The sequence below is a fragment of the Pangasianodon hypophthalmus genome, chromosome 3, assembly GCF_027358585.1.
Source record: "Pangasianodon hypophthalmus isolate fPanHyp1 chromosome 3, fPanHyp1.pri, whole genome shotgun sequence".
Classification (NCBI taxonomy): Eukaryota; Metazoa; Chordata; class Actinopteri; order Siluriformes; family Pangasiidae; genus Pangasianodon; species Pangasianodon hypophthalmus.
In genome coordinates this window covers 17,046,069-17,056,744 of record NC_069712.1, presented here as the reverse complement: position 1 = coordinate 17,056,744, position 10,676 = coordinate 17,046,069, and positions in this window count along the sequence as shown.

Here is a 10,676-nt window from a genome sequence, read left to right as displayed (position 1 = left end):
TAAGGAAGCGTAAGTCTGAATGAGCTGATATTTGGTATGGTGCATCAATATGCTACTCTGGAAATGGGACTTTTGATGATGACCTAATTACTTGAAACACATGGCCGCCATCAGCCAATAAGATTTCAGCAGGCATTTGACAGGGTTAACATTGAACTATCGTCTTGAATGGTAGGTTCGAGTATGGACCCACTACTATCTGATCTCACTCAAATTGGCCACTGCAGGCCGCTGTTCATGTTTTTGCTTAAAAACAAGCATATCACTTGGAACATAATACCCACAGTAAATTTCTTCTTAGTGTTGATTCCTTTGCTCAACCCATATAATTTTGCCATTTGAATCATTGCCATTTTGCCGTTTCGCGAACTAGTTGTAGGATTTTTATTCGGATTTTCACAAATTTGGTGTCAAAGTACTCAGGAGGCTATGAAGTTTAATAATGATCAAAAAACATGTTGAAATTGATAAAGGGTATGGCCACCACATGCCACAATCCAAGTGGGGCAGAGCTGGTTTACTCAAACAGCTGTACTTCATGAATGCCTGCAGGGAATAACGTAAAACTTGCAGCACATGTAAAGCAACGGATTCTGAGGTGATATGCAAAGTTGGAGCATAACTGTTGAAAATGGATGGAGTTAAGTTGAAATAGCTATTTCTCAGAAACTGAAAGTCCAATTGTGCTGAAATTTGGTGTGTTGCATCAATGTGATAATCTGCAACTTGATTTTTAATCACCACTGAATTATATAAAAAACATGGCGACCTTCAGCCAATCAGCTTTCAGCAGGCATTTCACACAACTAGCATTGAGCTATTGTTACAAAACTTCATAAGTATATTTATGCGTGGACTCTTTATTGTTCTATGTACATTGGCAAGGACTGGCCACTGGGGGTGATATTTGCTAAGACTGCTTGGACCCCGCAGATCGCCGCTTGTGCCTATTATTATTATTATTATTATTATTATTATCTTCTGTGGTCACATTTCTGTCTCTATTGTTGAGGAGATCACATGTTCTTTTAGTTCCAATCTAGATTTAGTTTCTATCGTTTCAAACCTTATATCCTGATAAGTATTCTATCTTAGAGTCTTTTGAACACACAAATGTTTCTCAATACATCTAATATTTTGTTTTCATTTAAATTTGGGTTATTGATCACAGCTCAATATATTTTACCTCTTTTGAAATTACTGTAGAATGTGATGTGGACTGGCTTCGCTTTATGCACACCATATTGACTGAATTGGAGAAACGGCATGTTCATTTTGCAGAAATTAGATTCTTACTGGAGTTTGCTCCAACAGTAGTCACTCATGGAAGATGCTGATTTGTTAAAATAGGTCTGTAACCATGTCTGCACAGTGTGGACATAGTTACACCTAACCTGAAACAGTGTCTAACACCTTACAAATTGTAGCATTTGGACTCAAACTGTTTAGTATCTCTAAAACTGTACAACATTTTTCACTGAATGTGTGTTTAGTGTACTGGACGAGTGATACAGGTCCCCTTTAAGATTTGCAGGGACACATGTAGAGAAACTGTTGGCGATTGGGTAGCATATGCTCAACCATCTGTTTCAGACAAGGTTAGAGTGTGTAAAACTGCATATTACAAGCACAAGCATCTCCACCAGGAGTATTCAAGTAAACTGTGTTAAGGTCCAACTATATAAAATTCCTTTCTCACAAAGGTCTGGATACGTGACTAACATCTGAATGGTGACGACAGTTCCCATTTAACACGTAACCATTAATGATTAGTTTAGACAGTTGAGATAAGTGGTTATGTTTTGTTTTGAACTGGTGCTTCACATTACCACTTTTGACTATCACTATGGACACAGTTGTTTTGAACTTGAAGCAGACAACACATAATTCTGTGTCTATTCATCTAAGCATTCTGTTCTCATCATCAACGTTTTTGGAGCAAGCCATGTCGTCACTTCTCTAATCTGAACAGAGAAGGTAAATGAAGCTAAAAAAAAAAAAAATCAGTGAAAGTCTGTGAAAACTCATCCCTTTCTCAATGATCTGCCTTCAGGTAAATAATATACATACTTGTGTGTAATTTGGGCACAGCAAGCCACAACAGAGCATATGCTGCAGGAGCTGAGCTGCTTCATGTGAAAAAAAAAAAAAAAATTAAACATGAATAAATAAATTAAACTAGTCACAGATTACAGGATGTCCCAAAAGTCTCCAGACATAGGGAAAATTAACATTTTTTTAGCAAAATAAATTAATTTACTTTATATTATTTATTTTTTTTAACATAGCCTTTAAGAATGCCTTTGACAAAATCATTCTCTTGGCTGGATCGGGAAGCTGTCACAGGGTTGCGATGGACTTTAGCAGGAAACATGGCAAGCACATCTCACACGACACTGTTGCCAAATTTATTAACAAATTCAGAAAGACTGGAAGTGTTGCGGACCACCCGAGAAGTGGACGTCCAGGAACATCCACTCAAGAAGGCACAACAGATGTGGTGCTGGCATACATACAGTAGTCCTCTATGTATGGAGACTTTTGGGACACCCTGTAGGTCATACATTGATCAGTTCTGCTAGAGTTCTTCTTGAGTATATGCTTAAACACTTTGCTATGTCTGCATCCTGACTGATAGAATGTTTGCAGTATGTTAGCATCAAATCACTTAATAGCATAAATTCACATTTATCCATTTATTTAAGATACGATTATAGAGTACAAAAGATGATGAACACTGTGAAGATACTGGATTGCAAGTTTAGATTTGTACATTTACAACATTGAGCACTGTGTATGGCTTTGTTTAGATAGAAATATTTTGTTAATAAGTATGTGCTGTATGTTAATATCATTTCCAGTGCTATATGATGAAGCCGGTTTCTTACATGTATAACATTGTCAGTGTCTCCCAGATGGCCGCTTAATGATTTATTCAGCAGGTCCAAAATGAAAATAAAAACAACATGACCATGGTGCAGGTAACATAATTACATCTGTATTCACAGCATTCCATAAATGCATTTTATTACCATTATTCATTTTATATCATCTTTATATCGTTTTAAATTGTGAGCAGTATCCTGTTTCTCTACTCTAGCCAATGACAGCTCTAGTGTGATATATGACTTTGGGCTGCGATTGCCTGGTGGTTCTCCAGAAGTGGCTCATGGTATGTGGTGAAGGGTAAAAAATTTATTTCCTGCTTCACGTTTTGTGGTTTAGCTTTAGGAATCAAATATGGCAAAGGCATCAGCAAAAGCATCCAACATTTCAATATGCTGTGTAAACACAGCATGTAGTGATTGTTAAATATGCATTAATTAGAAAATAATGCTTTTTTAAAATTTACTTCAATACATGTACAAGTCCCCTAGAGATGAAAAAAAACTATAGGAAAAATGTGTGCTAATATTAAAAAAAAAAAAAAAAAAAAAAACTATTAAGCAAACATTGTTATAGGATATGCAAAAATATTCTGATTAAGTCTCAGTGGAGTGATAATGGCCATTATCTTGAAAATGAAATGTTGAGGTCAGTGTGTGGAATGAAATGCTTCCAATGATGAGGGCAGTTCAGGTTTTTAAGGTGCAAGTGAATGGAAAAAACAGGCGAGTGTGTGCCCTGGAGAGAACAGCAGAGAAAGCAGACGCCTAAATACATCTAGACTACGTTTGTGTCTTTCACTTGTACAGAATAAAGATCTGTCTTTGCAGAATGAGCTGTTACTGATGGTTTCCCCTGTATAATAAAATCTGGAATATTTTATGGCTTTTTGTGAAGAGTTTTTGGTAATAGTGATATATAACATGTCTGTGCCTCCAACAATGCCAAGCACTGGCACACATGTAGGAATGTTGAAAGTCATACAAATCTGTGTGTCAGGGAAATTTATGACTAATAATTTGAGAATTGTGAGTGTATAGATAGAGTGTGTGTGAGAAGCCAGATTAGTAAAGAATGGAGGGGGTGGGGGAAGAGAGATTAGATCTGGAAGAGGAAAGCAGAGCAGACTTCGTCTGCCATGATGTGAGGTCAGTGTCTGTTTGTTGTCTTTGAATGCAACATTAGATTCCTAAGGCTAGGTCAGGCCCTTTGATGGGGCGGTACGTTTTGGAAGCTGACGAACATGGGGTGCTGCTCTGGGCCATAAGCCATGTCTCCCATGGTTCAGAGCAAGCGGAACATACTGCTCACACCACTGACATACCTGTTTACCCAGGTGCTGTCCTCTGGCCATTGCTGGGCAATTGGCCAGTGAGGTAAACCAGAGACATGGGGTCCGGGCATTAAACTGAAAGAAGCATGACCAGTTTTTTTTTTTTAAAAGCACATAGTGAATCATGAGATGTCATTCAGAGGAAAACAGCCATATGGTTATTTTCAAATATTACAAATATACCACAATCGTTTGCTTTTGCACTTAGATGTGGATTGAACTGTTCCTTTTCAACTGAGGTAGCCAGGGATGAAGTGTCATTTTGGCTTTCATGGTTAACTTGGCTTTCATGGTTAACATGTTTGATTTGGTTGAGATGAAGACCTATCAAAATCAAGAAGTGAGAAACCTGTTATAATATTTATGCATAGAAAAGTACAGTGTATTAAAAACTTACACAGCTTTCACAAATGCTTATAGCTGCTTACATGTAAAGTTATTGACTGATAGGTCATGGTGAATGAGAATATGCACACAGATAGTGTGCTTGAACATGAGGCACCCTCTGGTGAATAACATTGGTCCTGGATGGATGGATGAATCACAGACTGGGAGGCATGTACCTGAGTAAATGCAGCAGATGCATACAGATGAAACAGGAAAAAACTGAGTAGCAATCGTTTAAAAATCTATTAAGCAAACATTATTACAGGATATGCAAAATGCTCTGATTATGTCTCAATGGAGTGATAAGGGTCATTATCTTGAAAATGAAATGTTATTTTCAGGATAAAAAGAGGTCAGTCTGTGGAATGAGGGGCTTCCTGTGAGGAGGGCAGTTCAGTGTCTTGAGGTGAAGGAAATCCTGTTTCCTAAAAACCGCAGCCAAGAAGCGAACCAAATTTTCAGCCAGTATGGCTTTCTATGCTGTGTGATATTTAGAAACTGAAATAAAATGGGTCGATTAAAATAAAATCTCATTTTAAAATTAGACCTCTTTTAATGGCTGTGCACAAAGGTTGTTTTTCAGCATTCTGGCTACCATGTTTGCATGCTGACTTTTAAGTTGGTTGTTAGAAATAAATTGTCAATAAAATATACGCTAAAAGCGCAGACGAGTTAAGGTTACAGTAAGATATATACCCATTGAATGATCAGTTATATCAGTCAAGCTTGTCATTGAAATTAACATAAACAGTGAAGGATGTTTTAGCAATAACTCAAAGACTATGGTTTGTGTGGTGGTTTCTTTCCACAATGTGTGGTCCACTGATTATTTTGGGATTTGGAAGAATTTGTTGGAGGTTATGAAAGGTTCAGGCTTTTTCTCAGATACTTCATCTCTGTTATGAATCTCACCACTAAAGGTCTCTAACAACAAAGCTTACTGCCATAGTCCTGTGTACAGATTTCTATAGGCACAACAAAACCTTACTCAGTATTTGAGGCTAAACAGTTGTAGCCAAGGACAACATGGTAGGCCTTCTGGGGGAAAGTGAATTTTGTGGCGTGTCCAACTGAAAAATTATAATAATAAAGGGTGGGTGTATGTAGAGAAAGATGACTATTGCACTAATTATAGTGACTGCAAACTAGTTAATGATAGCTGTAAGAGAAAATTAGAAGTGTTTAAGCTAATTGATAAATGCTGTTGTTAAGAAGTGAGAAGCTTTAACCTTTTTTATACTAAAGTGTTCACAACTAGGAAACAAATTAACTCGCAGGACAAACGAACTTTGGTCGGAAAGGTTCAGCTGAAACCTCAAGACAACAACAAAGGAACTGGTAAAAGAGTTGGAGACATCAGGTACCAAATATGTATGTACATGCACCATTAACAGGCTCCTACATCGCCATGCCCCGAAAGGCTGTTACACAATGTAGAAGCCCTTACTCCAAGAACAGCTTAAAAAAGCCAGACTGTAGTTCGCAGTAGAGCACCAGGATCAAGACCTAGCCTTTTAAATAAGTGTTCTCTCGTTGAATGAAACAAAAATGAAACTTTTTGGCCATAATAACCAGTGCTATGTATGGAGTAAACAAAAGGATGAGGCTTTTAATCTGAAGAACACCATCCCACCTGTAAAGCATGTTATGGTGTGTTTTGCTGGAAAGGAGATTGGTGCACTTCACAAAATAGCATCTCGAGGATGGAGGATTATCTAGAAGTACTGAAGCAATGCCTCAAGACATCAGCCAGAAAATTAAAACTCAGCTGCAACTGGGTCTTTCAGCATGATTCTAAGCATATCCCTAAATTTGTAAAAAAAATAAATAAATTCTTAAAGACCAAAAATTGAAACTACTGGAGTGGCCATCACAAAGCTCTGACCTAAATCCCTGTGTGTTTGAGCAAGGAGGCCCACAAACCTGACTGAGTTACACTAGTTCAGTTAAGAGGAATGGACAAAAAGTCTGTCAAAGTATTGCGAGAAGCTTGTGGAAGGCTTCCCCAACAGTTTAAAGTTCAAACAATATTTAAATATTTGCAAAAATTGAAAAATATATTTAAATATTTAGAAAGTGTATGTAAACAAAACAAAACTGAAATAAATCGGTCTCTTTGCTATTATTTTGAATTACCTCTTATGGAAATAAAGTAAAATGTATAGTAACATGAAATGTGTGGAGTTTGTGTATGTAAACTTGAGTTTGTGTATGTAAACTTTTGGCCTCAACTGTACATGTACTGCCATGAATTCTTTTGGCCTGCTTAAATGTTAGTTTAATCAAGAGTTAATAAAATCAATTTCTATTTTTTAATGATCAGAGCTGTACTACTGTCACAGCAGAAAAAGGTTATTCTTTAGTTATGAGGTAGTTGATTGCCCATTGATTCCTCCCAGGAATATTTCAACATGAACCTATGTTTTTGCAGTTGGAAACATTATTTCTTCCACTAGGCTGTCAGTGTATTTTGTCTCACAATTGTTTTCCTTGTTTAACACACATTTTAGAACATCTAGTCTTGCATCAGTTCCTTTCATTTGTTCCACACTCTGTTCCAGTGAGCACAGCTATCATGTGTTACAGAAATTATTGTCATGGTGCAGAGAAGCTGAATCTTGATGCTACTACATCACCAAATATTGAGGGAGGAAGCGGGGTCTAATAAATATAATCATTTTTATTACACATGGTTAAATATTTGGGTAGTTTGATATTAGATATCTGGATAAGCTACCAAGAGATACTTTAGTTTGTATGTTCGATCAAAGAAGGCCTGGTTGTTAAAATGCCTTTGTCATTCATTACCATGGGAAAAACCAAAGAACTTTCAACACAGAAGAGACAGATGGTTGTTGACCTGCACAAATCAGATAATGGATATAAAAATACACAAGCAGTTAAAAATACCATTAAGTACAATCAGGGCCAAAACAAAAAGCTTCGCATGTCAGAAACCATTGGTCAGTAATTGGACCCATAAGCACACTGTCTCCACACACACACAGTGAGGAGGGTGGTGAAGGAGGGAAAGAAAGCTCAGTGATGACAGTTTTAGAATGGCACACTTTGATTCTTGTGGCTGTCAATTTTCAAAATCAACTGTTCAAGCATTGCAAGAAGGAAGCATTGCGAGAAAGAAGCCCTTCCTGATAGCATGTCACATACAATGCCTAAACTTCACCAAGAGTCAATCGAGGTGGCATCATGTTTTGTGGACATATGAAACCAAAATCTTATTGGTCATGCAAGCAATCAGCATTTTTGGAGATAAAAGGTGATTGCATGCAAGGAAAAGTACTTGACACCCCACTGTAATATATAGTGATGGATGATTGATGCTTTTGGCTCATGAATTATACAAAATACCAGGATATTTCAGCACAACTTGGTTGCTTTTGCCAGGAGGTTCATACTTGGTATATGTATATGTACATACTTCCAAAAACAACAAAATGGTTAGATAAATACAGTCAGTGTTTTGCAGTGATCATCTCAATCTCCATATTGGCACTCTACTAAAAATCTGTGGTCTAAATTAAAGAGGGAAGTTCACATGCGAAAACTAAGAATATAAAGCAGCTTAAAATGTTCTGCATGGAGGAGTGGACCAAGATCCCTCTAAAAGTGTATCCAACCTACAGTACAAGAAGAGACTCAGTGCCATTATTTTCTCCAGGACAGGTATAACAAAATATGAATTGTTAGATAGTGCCAAATTATTCCCCCAGAAATTTTGAAACCAGTGTTTTGTAGAAATAATTCTAATACTTTAAAAATTCATGTGGTATTCTTTTTATATATTAATATTTGCTCATTTTCATTAAAATTGCCAATAATTTCAGAGAATACTGTATCTGTTGTATAAGTATACCAAGTATGATGTGTATTTTGACATGGGAGAGAGAAACAGGTTCAATCATGTATAAAAGAGAGCCTTTTCTCAGTTAGAACAGAGCCACTGTTGTGTGACGGAGCCCTAAAAACACTGGAAGCTCTTGTCAGATGTCCTAAGTTCCAGTAGTGACCTTTTGCTACAGGTGTGTTGTTCCTATTAGAGAACTCAAATCTGTTTCTTTAGGGTCACATGACCCCAGGAGGCTTATCTCTACACAGTTTATGAGAGGGCTCTGACTGATGAGTTGCTTTGTATTTTTCACTTTCTTTCATTCTGACATCAAGGACAACAGAACTCTCTGTCTTAACTATTTAGAGTAAGTCTGTGCATAAAAAGTGTCTTTTTTCCCCCAAGATTTAATCTCCATGGAAATGTCAAATCACTTTAGTTCTTCTTGCCATTGCAAATGCACTTGAAGTTTTCCTCCAATCGCACTAGAGCCAGGTGAACATCTTCTGAGCCAATGTTCTGGACGAAAACTGCTAAAAATGTCATCATTCTGCAGAACGAATAGCAGCTACTAATGCCAAAATCATAGATGTAACCTTCAATCTCTGGCATGGCACACGTAACTGTCAGATCAAGGACAATATCATTTCCTCTGAAAAGGAAATATATTGCTTCCTCCCTCCCCAATATGTGTGCTTAATGTCAGGGAGAAGAGACAGATTCTATTTTGGGGTTGGCTTGATTCTGAGGCACCTTGCCTATAGTGTGAAAGCGTCCCTCATTACATGCAGTACAGAGCAAAATTCAGTGTATAAGCTACTTTCTGTTGTTATTCTAGACAGGAGCATTACAAACAGGAATCACATAGAAATACTGTTTTTCTGTTGAAATTTAATAATAAGTTTACAACAAACAACAATCAGCAATCAAAGTTTGTGAAAAATACCATATGTTTTTATGAGTAGCCATATACGACTAAAATCCAAGTCCGGACTCGAGTTCTACAGTCTTACTCATAAAGACATAAGCATTCTGGCCTTGGACTGAAGTCCGATTTCGATCATGAGATTGTAAACATTATTTTTGTGTTGTCTTTTCCTTCTGCATGCAGAGTTTACCAAGAAGTAATTCCTTCTTATAGGAAGTGCAGCCTAATCATTGGCACAGTGCATGAATTAAGCCAACTAGCTTAAATAAATGCTTAGCTTTAAAAAAGGATTTGATGGTTTTTGGTCTCGATCTTGACTCTCACTTTCTTGGTCTCAATCTTGACTTAAGGACACTGTCTTAACTCGGTCTCAGGTATAGTCCTGGTCTTGCACTTGTCTTGTTGAATCCTGTAAATCATTATATTTGAACTTATAATGCGCTACATAGTACACACAATATCCTATAATGTCTGGCATAAGCCTGTATAAATGCTAATAGTTCATGCATAACACTTCATAAAGCATGAGTATGTGACTTGTAAGGCTTATAGTAGTATCTATTCATAAGACCATTGCAAATTTTATAATGCATTATGTAATGTGACATTGTGAAGTTATATACACATGTGCTTTATCATGTTATTTTTCAATGAAAGACAAATGAAAGTTATATCAGAGATCACTCTGTATTTCAGAAATCAAAATAATTTAAATTCCATCAGATATTAAGATATTAAGAAAAGAACAGTATATTGCTACTCCAGAAATTGGATTTCTCTTATTATATATATATAAAAATAGCAAGTAAACTTTACCAATAAAATCCTTGTTCAGTAAACATGCAAAAAATACAGTGCCCTCCGTTGTATCTTAGTGACCCCCTTACTGAAATGTTTGTATATAAAAAGTGATGCGACAAGTGATATTTTGAGCTCAGGGACATTTTTTGTTTTATTTACACATGTTTTTTTAAACACTAAATATTTTTAAGTAGTGCAATTTTTCCTCAAAACACTAGTCTCAAAATTAGCACCTTTACAGTTCATATTTTGTGAAATGTTTTATGCCTTTGAGAGAATACCTGAGTCTCTTCCCTTAATATCTTATAAGACAGAAGACACGTGTAGAGGGATCTTTATCCACCACTTCACTAAGAACATTGGTCTTTTATATTATTAGAGTTGTGTATATTGAATTCACGTTTCACAGGTTTTCAGTAAGCTTTAATTCCGGAAACTGAGATGGTTGTTGCAAAACATTGATTGTGTTCTTTAACGATTTCTCTGTTCATTTG